This window comes from Sitophilus oryzae, unplaced genomic scaffold, assembly GCF_002938485.1.
Source record: "Sitophilus oryzae breed Bouriz unplaced genomic scaffold, Soryzae_2.0 scaffold_227_pilon_pilon, whole genome shotgun sequence".
In the NCBI taxonomy this organism is placed as follows: Eukaryota; Metazoa; Arthropoda; class Insecta; order Coleoptera; family Curculionidae; genus Sitophilus; species Sitophilus oryzae.
In genome coordinates, this window is record NW_022146782.1 from 1,203,240 (window position 1) to 1,217,283 (window position 14,044).

General features: G+C 32.7%; 1 long non-coding RNA gene across 1 annotated transcript; it reads right to left on the bottom strand.

Annotated features, from left to right (window-relative positions):
- Positions 1-607: 607 nt before the first annotated feature.
- LOC115884324 lies at positions 608-998 on the bottom strand. Its single transcript, XR_004050547.1, has 3 exons — positions 848-998; positions 691-791; positions 608-638 (listed from the first exon to the last, which is right to left on the bottom strand). It is a non-coding gene; the product is annotated as an uncharacterized LOC115884324 (long non-coding RNA).
- Between the last annotated feature and the right edge of the window lie 13,046 nt (positions 999-14,044).

Sequence of the window (14,044 nt, forward strand, 5' to 3'; positions counted from 1 at the left end):
ATATTTATGCTTTTCATATGTTTTTCATATTTTTTTATTATCTACAGAGGCAAAATAAAACACTAATTTACCACAATACACCAAAACACTTTACTTTTGCACAGGACGCGCGTTTCGCTAACCATGCATCATCAGCAGTAGGTCAAAATTTAAGTTTTAATCATCTGCTGATGACGCTAAGATGATTAACAAAACAAGCGTCCAGTTCAAAAGTAAAGTGTTTTGGTATATTGTGGTGAATTAGTGTTTTAATTTGCTGTTGTAACACCAAAGATTCCATCCCTCAACTCTGTATCTACTGGGTGTCCTGTATAAGGATGCTCTGTATCAATATCCTATAAACTATAGATATAGATACAATTGTTTTCATATTTAGCAATTTTTTTATCTCTTAAAATCTATAGGATACCTATACAGTACATTCATATCTGGAACACACTACAAACAATTTGCTGAAATTAAATAATTTGGTGTGTAATAATCAAAAATTACTAATAAATAGAACGGTTAAAAATAATAGGTAAGGATAAAGACGAACTTGAGTAATATATGTTTATTAATTAAAAATATTTTAATATAACGATATACATTGATATTATCTTCTATTTCTATGTTTCTATATTCTCTTGTCTACCCTTCTGAAATAATATCAGCAGAATTATACTGTTCAAATAAATTTGCACAACTTACCTTGGTATTTTTTAATCTTTCTTTTGTTTTTACAAGCCATATTTTAATTATATTGATAATTTCGGTTTCTTTTGACTCTTGAAATTGACCTTTCATGGAGTCTAAAATATATGTTATTACAGTCTTTGCAACACCAAATATCTTTAAGTTCAAATACCTAAAATTGCTTTTGGCCACTAACAATGATTTCAAACTTCTCTTCTGTTTGGCCCCATCCCAAGAATATTTTTGTGCAATTTCATTGCCCAGAACCTTATAAAGCATTTTCCTTGTACTTTGTGCTACTCCTGAACCACCAAGTCTAAATAATTCTCGAACCTAATAATTCTAAAAAATACCTTTCTCTTAAAAAATACACAATAAATGATTATAAAAGAGCCTACATAAATACCTATATAAATACTATATTGTAAGAAATTTCAGCACTGGAACTACACTTATCAGAACAGAAATCTTCAATGATACTACCAAAGATACTACTACTTTGATGATGTACAGAGGATAATAAAAAATCACTTTGGTCTGAATCCAGTTTAATGTACAATATTGAAGTCATATTTGCGTAACATTGACTTAATAAGATTTTGGCTCTTTTTTTTTGGTTGAATTTTAAAATATTTTTTTAGTATAACCTATTTTTTCGAGGTCTCATGGTTTTAAATTCACTCACCTTAAAATAGATACTGAAAACACAAACATAACAAGAACTATTTTACCGATTCTATCCTTAAAATAATTATTTGCATCACTTATCTTTACGTTATCTCAGTGTTTTAATTATTAAAATAGTTTGAATGAAGCACGTTTACGTTTATAGTTCACTTGTTGTGTTTTTATTAGGTTATGTTATGGATGTACGATTCGAATCGATTTCAGTCGAAGATCGATCTTTTTACCCAAAAAATCGATTAAAATCTATCGAGTTTTATCAAACTATCTTTTGGTATAATCGATCTTTTTATTTCATAATGGAAGATCGTTTCTATTTATACAGTTTTACAGGTTTATTTATTTGTTAGAATAAGAAACACTGTATTTTTGCTTGAATATTTGTATACAGGGCATCTATATACACTAATATATAAAATCCCTAATTATTTAATACACAAAAATTTAATAGTAACTGATAGTAAGAAAATATACAAATATAATGTATTGTATTCATTTTTCATTTCGAAATCATTTTTATTCTCCTGTATTTTTATTCAGATATTGATATGTTTAGAACGTGAATAGCAGATACTTAAAATTTATTGTAAACCATAATTTAAGAAGACATTCTAAGGTCATGCTGATAACATACCTTTAAATCACATTCGTAGTAGAATGTACTATTCATATGCCATACTTATTAAAAAAAGAATATACTTATAAGAACTTAGGAGGAATATTCTTAGAATGTAAATGTTCCTTTTGTGCTATCTGGGATTACCTATTCTTTTATCGTATCCACTTTATTCTTTTACTGTTGGTTATTCCCAGTATATTTCGTTCCATTGAGCGTTGTGCGACCTGCAGTTTCCTTATGATATCTGTTTTAAGGGTTCAGGTTTCGCATGCATAGGTCATGATAGGTAGTACACATTGGTCGAATGTTTTCTTCTTTATATAACGTAACCAGTTTCTTCCCTAAGTACTCCATGCCAACTTAATTCTTCTGTTGATTTCTGGTAGTAGAGATCCCGAGCTATGTATTAATTGTCCCAAATACATCTAGTATTCTTCTACTATTTTCAGTGCTTTGCTATTTATTAGAATGTCTTTTCTATCCACTAGTTCGTTGTATATTACTTCAGTTTTTGATAAGTTCAATTTGAAACCCACTTTATTGCTGGCTGTATTTAGTTCGTTAATTTGTGCTTGTAGTTCTTCAGGACTATTGTCAATTAGGACTATGTCATCAGCGAATCTTAGAGGGTTGACATATTCTCCATCTATTTTTAATCCTTTGTTGGTCCGGTCCAGTTGACGGAAGATTTGTTCTAGTGTTGCTGTAAACAGCTTTAGGGATATCGCGTCTCCCTGTAGTACTATTTTGCCAGTTGATGGTTGTAACGTTTTTAGTTCGTTACATGTCTTTTTTATATATAATATATGATGTCTGGCCTATATCATCACCGGATTCCTTCTCGTTCAGGCCGGATAGTTTATTTGACGCGTAATTTTTACGTTCCCTATTCGCCAACCCTGTTATCGTTCGACACAACCCTGTTATCGCTCTGAGGAGGCGCTGTCAACATCGCTTCTGTCAACTCTCTCCGTGCTTAACCTCACTTTGTTTTGACGCTCTGTTGTATCCCAGCTTTTGGAAATGGTGATTATTTAAGTCTTGCTGTATAATTTGAATCAACTGCTATTTCGAGGCTACAGGGTAGAGTTACGGATGTCCCAACTTGTATATGTGTTTTGCTGGCACGTTGGCGTCCCTTTTCTTTTGTCCTCCAGAATGTCACATGGAAGAAAGGACATGTTGTTTATTATTTATTGAGCCCTCGGAAGTATTTCGAGGTAGGTTTATTTTGTTTATTAGACCTTGTTTGGTTTTAAACAAGAGTTTCATATTTCGAGGGTCCAAGGTACGGACTGTGTCCAAGGTACGGACTGTGTCCAAGGTACGGACTCTGTCCAAGGTACGGGTAGTGTCTTATGTAAGGACATTATCTTATGTACGGATGTCCTGTGGACGAGTGTCCCCAGTAAGAACGATTTTTTCTTACATATAAGTGCCACAGCGTGGATGCAGCTTGAGTCCCATGCTGCTTCGTTCCCAGCTGTAAGCTAGCTAGTTACGGCTGTACCAATTTATGGTGTCTCATTCTGGCCCCTTTGGTTGTGTTGGATGGCTGAGTACAGAGATGCGAGACCACCTCACGCTGCTACTGTTTGAAGCAAGATTACATAAAGAACAGCTAAGTGTAGATTTACGTTCTAGTTTTTTATGTTTTAGATTTTCTATATTTTCAGTCTTAAACAGTAACGTACATTTTAAATAATATCGTACAGACTATATTTAGTGGTTAGATTATTAAGAACATTTATGTCGATTCAGTAGTTACAATGTGATTTAGATTTTAGGTTTCATTATATTACGCCTTGTAATAGTATTACTTTCTATAGATATTATTATTGCGCTATATTAACAGATGAATAACGAGACATAGATTCTAGAATCTACAGGTTGCAACACATCAGATTTAACACCGCATAAAATTTAACAATTTAAATAAAGTAATGCTACTTTTCTTATATTTTCTATAACGTTACACGCATTGTATTTTTTCATAGTCTTTTCATAGAACATATTTAATATTATTTACATACATAGTTTTACTCAACAAATAACCACTATAATAATTATTAAAATTGTACAATGCTATTTACCATCAGAATTCATCATGAATAAATATTGTCATTAGTTTTAAGTAATATACAACTGTGTTTTCTTTCTCTGTACATGCCTGGCGCCCAATATCTATTCTTTTGTTTATTGTTCTTAATTAGTTTTCTTTCCAGTGAAATACCTTATCCACGACTGCTCTCCGATGAAAAGCTGCCGTTCGCGGTAACAGTAGAAAGCAGTAACAGTAGAAAAGCAGTAACAGTAGAAAATGGATACTTGTGTTAGCTGTCAATTGTTTTGAACCCAAATAACAAATTATAATCTGAACCTATGCAAGACTTGTTAGATTTTTGTACTATGAAATCTTTCTATTTCGTTTTCTCAGGTAATTGTATTTCTATAAACTTATTGGCCATAGGCAATATTAAAAAAATTTCAGACAGCACAATAAAAAACTTAAAGAGTCGCACATACGATAGATAGCTAGGCTGCCTATTTTGAATATATTTTGGTCTGTTACAATAAAAAAACATTTTGAAATTCCGTCGAGACAGACCTTTTGAGTCTAACACTTTGTTAGATTTAAAACAATTGCCCTAACTTCAGTGTGGACGACACGTAAATAAGAAATATTAGAGGAATGCAAGATCACAATGTAATGAATGTAATATCAATTACATCTATAGGATTGTAGATTATTGGCGATCCTAAAGCATAAGAATACACAAAATATTGCATAGTGGCTTGTGTAAAAATATTTAAATATTGACTCTACTGGCAATATCTCCTAAAGCACTCAATTAAATTCTATAATCAATTTTCTGCTCTATAAAGAATTCATCTGCTGTATAAGAATAAATCGAAACAAACTCTTTTGTATATTTAAGCATTGTTAGTTTACAGTTATGGTCTATTGTTCTGCTCTTGCCCTATAAACTTCAGTTCTTTCAATTCTCTGGCGTTTTTTACGATTCAGCTTGTTTATAGTTCTAATCTGGGTGGCATTTCGTATCGACGGTTTTATATGTCACCGACGTCTTGGCATTTCTAGATCGAGCACGGACATAAAAACATTTTTATACTGTCAATCTCATTTCGTTAAATGACTTTATCGTTTTTTAAGCGATGTAGGGATACCAAGAGATTTTTTCTTTGTTACCAAGAGATCTTTGTCTACTTTTTTATTCATTGCTTCGAGTTTACTTCATTTAATTTGTCTCGATGCCTTTGCTCCTTTGTTATTTTTAAGAAAAGTGCATTGATTATTAATCATTAAAAGGCAACTTTTGAAATTTACGGCAAAATTGCGCTGGCTGGTGGTATAGAATAAAAAAAATGTTGGCTTGGAAGAAAAAATGAGTGCATTTCGTGAAGAAAAATGCACAAAAGATCCAATGGAGTCGTGCTGCTGTTCTTTTGGATGATCCATCGAACAGAACAGAGCTTTGACTGACAATGAAGTTATATCTTGATTAGGTAAACGAATAAGTTAACTAATTATTTCCAAAAATTTAAGACATTTTTTTAAATCCGATAACACTTTAACCTACATAATCAATATTTTCAAGTCAGTAATATTTTTAATGGAACACACTGTATTATTTTTATTTATTTGGATATTTTTTGCACTTCAAAAATATACAGGATTGTTCACCACATACGACACGGAGTATTGTAGCTAAACGATGAGATTTTTACAAATTGTAAGTTTGGGGTTCGTTGAAGGACTATTAGAGCTACAATTTAAAAATATTTTTACAAGATACAGAGTGTCCCAAATAAATAAAAAATATCAAAGCTGTATTTTTTTAAATGGAACACCCTGTATATTATTACATTTTTAGTTTCTACGATTAAAATAAAGGTAAATTTGATTAAGGTTTATTATACTTAAACCTTACCGTTTTTGAAATATTTTCAATTTTGTGAAATTGCAGTAAAAATTTTAAAGCTTCATTTCTCCAAGGGTATCAATGTTTTTTAATACTAAATATTTAATGAAGTTTACTTATTGATCAGTTATTGTGTTGCAATAATAAAAATAATACTACCTTATACAGAGTGTCTAAAAATTTATTTTAAATAATTATTAGCTTCAAACGGCAATAACTTCTTTAATTTAAATGGAATGCCCTGTATATTTTAGGAGAATCAGATGCACAATTAAATTGTCTATCAAATTGTATTATACCATTTTTTACCTATCCCTTCAAGTTTTCGTAGAAAATGCATTTTCTTATAATTTAGACCTCATTTATTATCATTATCATTTTAGATTGTTTTTAAAGCAACAAATGTACAAAATGTACAGACTAGTAATATTATCGTTTTTAGCAAAACGATAATATTACTAGCCCATTTGTATGCAAAAAGAAAACTATTTAAATCTTTATAAAAGAGTATACCATTAATTAAATATAACTCCATTATTTCCGCCCATATACTAATTAATTACATACTTATTGTGTTCGTTAATAAATTATTATAAATAAATGTGGATTTGAGTCAGAAATCAATATAATAATAAGTTATCAAATTAAAGTCTCTGTTGTTATAAATGAGCATTTATTAAAAAATGAAATATCATTTTTAAGGTGTTACTTTTTATCACACTGTCTAATGCCCATACAAAATTCAGTTTTTTTAGTATTTGGAGCAATTATTATTAATCAACGCAAACAGTCAGTTAATGTAGTTTGAATACTGGAATCATATTAGTTGATCCTCTTTAACAAATATTTAAACAGTTTTTTTTTATTTTTTAATGAAATAAACGAATTATATCGACAATATTAGTATCTGTACTCTTTAAAAATTTGGTACATCTTTAAAATAATCTAAAATGTCAATAGTCCATGGGTATATTGATAAATAAGTTCTAAATTACAAGAAAATGCATTTTCTACGGAAACTTAAAGAGATAGGTAAAAATGGTATAATATAATTTGATAGACAATTAAATTGTGCATCTGATTCTCGTAAAATATACAGGGTGTTCCATTTAAATTAAACAAGTTATTGCCGTTTGAAGCTAATAATTATTTAAAATAAATTTTTAGACACTCTGTATAAGGTAGTATTATTTTTATTATTGCAACACAATAACTGATCAGTAAATAAACTTCAGTAAATATTTAGTATTAAAAACTTTGATACCCTTGGAGAAATGACGCCTTAAAATTTTTACTGCAATTTCACAAAATTGAAAATATTTCAAAAACGGTAAGGTTTAAGTATAATAAACCTTAATCAAATTTACCTTTATTTTAATCGTAGAAACTAAAAATATAATAATATACAGGGTGTTCCATTTAAAAAAATACAACTTTGATATTTTTTACTTATTTGGGACACTGTATCTTGTAAAATTATTTTTAAATTGTACCTCTAATAGTCCTTCATCGAACCCAAAACTTGAAATTTGTAAAAATATAATCGCTTAGCTACAATAGTCCGTGTCGTATGTGGTGAACTACCCTGTATAATAGTATGTCGGTTTATGTAGTTTTATGTAGTATATTTGGTTTATTTTCAAAACTAAGCCACTTAGCTGCAGAAATTTATCCTCAGCTAAATACTATTTTCAGTTTCACGCGCATCTCAAAAACAAAGGAGGCTATGAAAATTTTGTTCATTGCATCATTAGTTTCATAAAAAGTAACATAGCGTCATGAAAACCGCAACCCTCTCTTTTTAGAAATGGTGGAACTGTGTCGAAAAATGGATACCCTGTACCAGCAGAACATGACTGGATGTTCAGTCAGCTTACTTATAGATGAAACTTCTTTAAAAATTACCCAATTTAAACAGGTGATTTCGCATGTTTACCTAAAACTAGTGTTAATATGGTTACATGTCTGATAGCTAAAGATGATACATTTATTATATTTCTGGTCTACTTGTATTAGTTGTAAAGTTAACTTTATAACTAATTTTTAAAAAGAATTTAATTTGAAAAAATTATCATAGAGTATTTTTACTAAGAAAGTCATGAGACACCTGTGGCGTCTATTATTTTTCCTGTTATAGTTTCTGTTTAATTATGATAAGGTATTTTATTAACTAACTGTAAATTTGATGTTGATAAATATTTGTAGTTTGATACACTATATTTGTCTTATTTAACTGAAGTCTACCTTCCTTACCGTCTCTGTTGACTTATATTATGTAGATAACAACAATTATTAAAGTAGATAATAATTAAGAAATTGTTTCAGTTGTTTGAATGATGTATTTACATAAGTTCCTCTTAGTGACCTCCCCCCTACTGTGGAGCTTGGTAGTGGATGAACTACTGGAAGAATTAGCTCTAGCGGGAATACACTGCATAGGGTATACAGATGACATAGTCATGATTGCAAGGGGGAAACATGAAGGCACCCTGTGTGATATTATCCAAAGAGGACTTCGCATCACTGAAAGATGGTGCAGGACTGTCGGGCTGAGTATCAACTCAGATAAAACCACGGTAGTGCCATTCACCAGAAAGCGAAGTTTTAACGAACACCTCAGTAGGCTGAAGCTGAGAAACAACGGCGAATGCAGATTCTGTGGGAATAAGGGGAAACACCAGAACACCTCATCACTGAGTGCGCCGAGACGACGACCATTCGTGCCATGAACTTTGGTACGGCTGATGTCAAGGATGGAGAGCTGGCCTCTGTGGAGCCGTCTCAGATACTGGCTTTTGTTAAAGCCTTGAGACTGTATGATGAGTTATAACTCGTTATAACTCAAGAAAGGGGAAGACACAATAGATCTTTAAGGTCGCGGTGACTAACTCCCCTCCTAAACATTCTACATTCTATATTCTAAGTTCATCTTCATTAGAGATATAATAATTTAGAATAAAAAGTTTAGTACTTACTTACTTTTACCATTTGAAGTAGAGATGGCCCAGTACGCGATTTCGAATGAGTTAATTTTAGACGTAGATCCAGCCCAAAGGACCAACGTCCAGATTCCAGTTGTGTCGAATCTGTAATTTTATTCCAATCTGAAACTGTGAGAGAGCGCAAAACCATTTGACTTTGTAATCATGACTTGTCCAAGTCCAGATGCCGAGGCAATCGCATGTTTTCAGTCTTCCATCTGCCGACGACGGACGTCGAGTGCAATTCCGAGGAAGGAATAAGGTACGAATCTATATCTCAGCATTGTTTATCTTGTTTGAAAGGATAGATGTCGGTATTCAGTAGGATCTACATCCATCAGCACTAATACCGGAGAGGAGTCCATGGTCTCGTATCCATCCGAACTTTCCAAGATAATTCCACTCCTCAAATTGCCACCGGATGGCATACCAAGCATGTACAACTTTGAGAGAAACACCTCACTGTAGTATTAAGCAATAAAAAGAATTGTAAGATAGAAACGAATGCTCAGCAGTTAAAAGACCATACCTTAACATGGTATACTGATGCTACCAAAACCTAAAAAGGAACAGGGATATAGGGCGAAAAATAAATATCATGAACCCAGTGGGAATCTACCCCAGCATTCTTCAGACAGAAATTTACGCTATCAAAATTTACGTTACGGAAAAAATAAATATAGGGAATAGTCATCTTATAGTATAGCCAAGCAGCGTTAAGAAGTTGGTCTCAAGGATGCCTAGAGAAGCTGAACAAATTCGGCAAAGGAAATAAAGTCCTCCTACTCTGGGTGCTAGTCCACCAAGGGATAGAAGGTAACGAAAAAGCAAACGATCTAGCTAGAAAAGGAGCGAACACTCCCCTAACTGGTCCAGAACCGTTCTGATCCTCAAGTGGACCAAACCAAACCAACTCAAGAACCTGGAAGACTCCATCCGTAACCTGGAAAATGGAATCCTCCAACAGTCTACATTCGGAGAAGTTTCTCAAATCATACGACCGAGTACACGTAAAAAAAGGTAAACTGGCTTAAAGAATATTAATCTTGAACCAACGATATGCTAGTTTCCCTATTCCGTAAATCTACTATAAAATAAAGCCTCTCTTACTTTTAGGTTAGTTACTAGACGCGCCGACTAGGTAGTTTATAAAATTATAAAGTTTTTTGGTTATCGTTTGTGCCTGTGGTATGTGAAAATGGAGGACCTTCTTCAGGCATAGGAGATGACGATTTGATCCCAAAATTTCAAGGTAAGTTTAGCAAAAATCCTACATTATTTGATGACATTGGTTGGAGGTTAGGGGAAATTTAAATTAAAATGAATATTGAAATATCACCAGAATAACCCCGAATATGGCTAATACTTTTTAAATTAGATTAGTGAAACATCACCTACCAAATTATATGCTTTTCGTAATAAGAAAATACAATAAAACTGTATAATTTCCCAATATAGGTAGATATTGAACAGCGGCATCGCTAATTGAAAACGAGAAACGATAATAAACATTGTTAAAACATAATTGAATCATTCCAAACGCGTACATACCTAGTTTACCACCAATGAATAAGAAATAATGCATATTAAAATGGAGTCCCCCTAACCTCAAACCAATGTCATCAAATAATGTAGGATTATTGCTAAAATTACCTTGAAATTTTGGGATCAAATCCGTCATCTCCCATGCCTGAAGAAGGTCCTCTATTTTAACATATCACAAGCACAAACGATAACAAAAAAACTTTATATAAAGTACCCGGCCGGTATCACGATCCTGCTCAAACTACTCAACGTAAGAAGCTCAATTTTGGCATACAGGTTGAATCTAGGGTGTAGAGGTTCGATAAGAAGGGATTTTACGAAATTCCAGTTCCAAGAGGGTGAACTTAAAACGGAAAAACGCTTAAACACGTATATTTTATTTTGTATTATATTATTCGAAAAATCTGGTCATTGATTAATCACGATCCTGCTTAAAGCGCTTGACGTAAAAAGCTGATTTTTGGAAAACAGATTGACTTTAGGGTCTAGAGGTTCGATAAGAAGGGATTTTTCGAAACTCGAATTCTAAGGGGGTGAAACATTCCCTCAAATATTAAAATATTTTTTATTTAATGGTGTTTAAGGTGAGTTTTTCGGAAAAACTCTTAAACACGTATATTTTATTTTGTTGCTTTACATATTTTAAGATTTTTTATAAATTTATACAGGGTGTTTTATAAAATATGACTATTGAGTAATCACGATTCTGCTTAAACTGCTTGACGTTTAAAGCTGATTTTCGGCAAACGGATTGACTGTGGGGTGTAGAGGTTCGATAAGAAGGGGGTTCTCGAATCTCAAATTCCAAGAGAGTGAAAACGCCCCTCAAATATTACAATATTTGTTATTTAAAAAATAGTTAGTCTTTCGGGAAAACGCTTGGACAAGCATAATTTATTTGTTTTTTTACATATTTTGAATTTTTTTCAAAAATCGTACAGGGTGTTCCAAAAAGTTTGGTTAATTTCTTAACCACGATTCTGCTTAAACTGCTTGACGTAAAAAGCTTATTTTTGGCAAACGGATTTTTCGAAAGTCAAATTCCAACGAGATGAAACTACCCCTCAAATATTACCAAGTTATATAATAATATCGCCATATGTAAGAGTCAGTTATTTTTCAAATAATATTTTAAACAAGAATTAAATAGTAATTCATTAAAAACCTAAGAACAGACTAAATTCATTCATTTATGCTGCCTGGTGACCGTTAAGGGTCGTTTACGGCGGGAAATTCCCAGAGCTTTATAGTACCTCGATGACTCTAACTCCTAAAGGAACTGTCCTCTCTCATTTCCAAAGCAACCGTTGCCTGTGCTAGTCGAAGGTGTTCTTGTGTTGAAATAAGAAGTCCAATTAATAGGGTGAGTGTTTGATCGACATCTAGGTCTCGACATCTAGGTCTTCCACACTTAATTTAGTTTATTTGTTTTTCTATTATTTGTAAGTACTTTACTTTTATATATGTATATTTTGTTCTTTTAGTTTAATGTTTTTATCTTCTAATTTTCACGCCCTCAAACCAAAATTTGATCTACAAATTTAATATCGCCATCTTTTTTTCATTTTTCTCATGCTGACATAAATGTGAGAAAAATTTATCCAGTTTGTATGTTAATGGAAATTCTTGCTTTGCTTTATCATTACCAATTACCATTACAAATGATTAATTCGACGCGAACGAAGTCGATGGTACACGCTAGTAAATTATAAATCAAGAAAGGGGGGGAAAGACAATTATTGTATAAACAATTGAGTTATAAGGTGGCAATAAAGAAATCCTTCTCTCCTCCCTTACAATCTACAATACCGAAGAAGAGTCCATGGACCTTCTCGACTTTTACTCCCTATTAAACTATATTTTATGAAGTCATGCTTACTTTGGATGCTCGTACAAATATCAAGTTATTCAAATTTAAGTCAGTATTTTTTTCTACGCAACTGATCCCACTACATCCGCCTTGGGGGCGCCCATGCAACCAGCTCTATAATAATGCAAGCGCAAGTAATATTTTGTATTACAGTAAATCACCGTCAGCCATTAGCCTGCAACCTTAACCGTCGCCATCGGAAACTAATCCAAAACATAGTCTAGAACAGTTCTACGTACGTGTGTAAACACCTTTAAAATATCGTGTTTCTTCGGTTTTTTTCTTTGTACCGTAACCTGACCCAATAAGAAGCTTTATCTACCCACGGTTCACAGTCGATCCTTACCGAAACCAGTGGGGTGTATAAAAAGAAGACGGCCAAAAATGCATAAACTATCTTTGATATACGTTAGTTTCTCGATAAGGTGAACATCCCATAATATGAACGTTTTAGATGTGTATCTATCTACGTGTAATTAGAGTTTCTTTAACTCTATTAGAGTCTAATAGAGTTTTTACAACATGGTCGAGTCGATGTTAGGATAGATTCCGAAAATAAATTTTTAGAAAAAAATATGGGGATGGAATAACCAAATTAAGAAGAAATAATCACTTCAACTGTTGCATTGGCATTTTCTGTCTGGAAGAGATTCAGTTAATATACAGAAATTGTGTAAAGTAAACAAGAAAGAAATAGTGAGGGAATTGTATAAAAAAGAAGAAAAAGATTAAACGGCTTAGCCCTCAACAACTCGTAACCGTATACACCAGTGCAGACACGCACACTCACACACTCACACAACCACACTTATACTAGTGTACACTGATGTAACTGCCTTCAGGCTTCATCAGTACGATAAGGAATCAGGAAGCGATGAAACCGATCCCAAAACACAAAAAACCAGGAAGCAAACGATTCAACGAGGCACCGTGTGCAACCCAGGAGATGGAAAAAGAAATATTGATGAAGAAACGAAAATAAATGATGGAAAATAAAAGGAGCAAACGGGAGCCTAAAGCCCCATTTTGCAGCCAAGAACCAGAGTCGCCCAGGATTGCGGGCTTCGTCCAGAACAGCCGCGGAGGTAGCCAACAGCAACCCGCCGCAATACCCTTAGCGGTGGTACAAATATGAACAAGAAAGAAATAGTGAGGGAATTGTATAAAAAAGAAGAAACAGATTAAACGGCTTAGCCCTCAACAACTCCTAACCGTATACACCAGTGCAGAGACGCACACTCACACACTCACACAACCACACTTATACTAGTGTACACTGATGTACACTGTCTCAATTCAAGGATTTATACGGTGAGATGAAATACTAAGTAATTCTTTCTTCTTTGTTTTAGTTGGGTTAGGTTGTATCTAAGGGTCTGATTATTCCTTGTTAATATTGTTTATACTCTGTTTATGTTTTTAATTTAGATAATATTTATACGAACAAGTCTTTGACTTTATAACGTATACTATTTATTTATTTATATGTATTTATATGTATTTATGAATAAATTATTATTATTAAAAAAAAGGAGCAAACGGGAGCCTAAAGCTCCAATTTGCAGCCAAGAACCAGACTCAGTGAATTCAGAAATTGTGTAAATGTACAGCTATTGTTTTAATAGTTTGTAAGTTTTATTGCTAGTAATGTAATATATCTATATACCCGATATCTTAACCATCTAAGATTCGCTGATGACATAGTCCTAATTGCCAATAGTCCTGC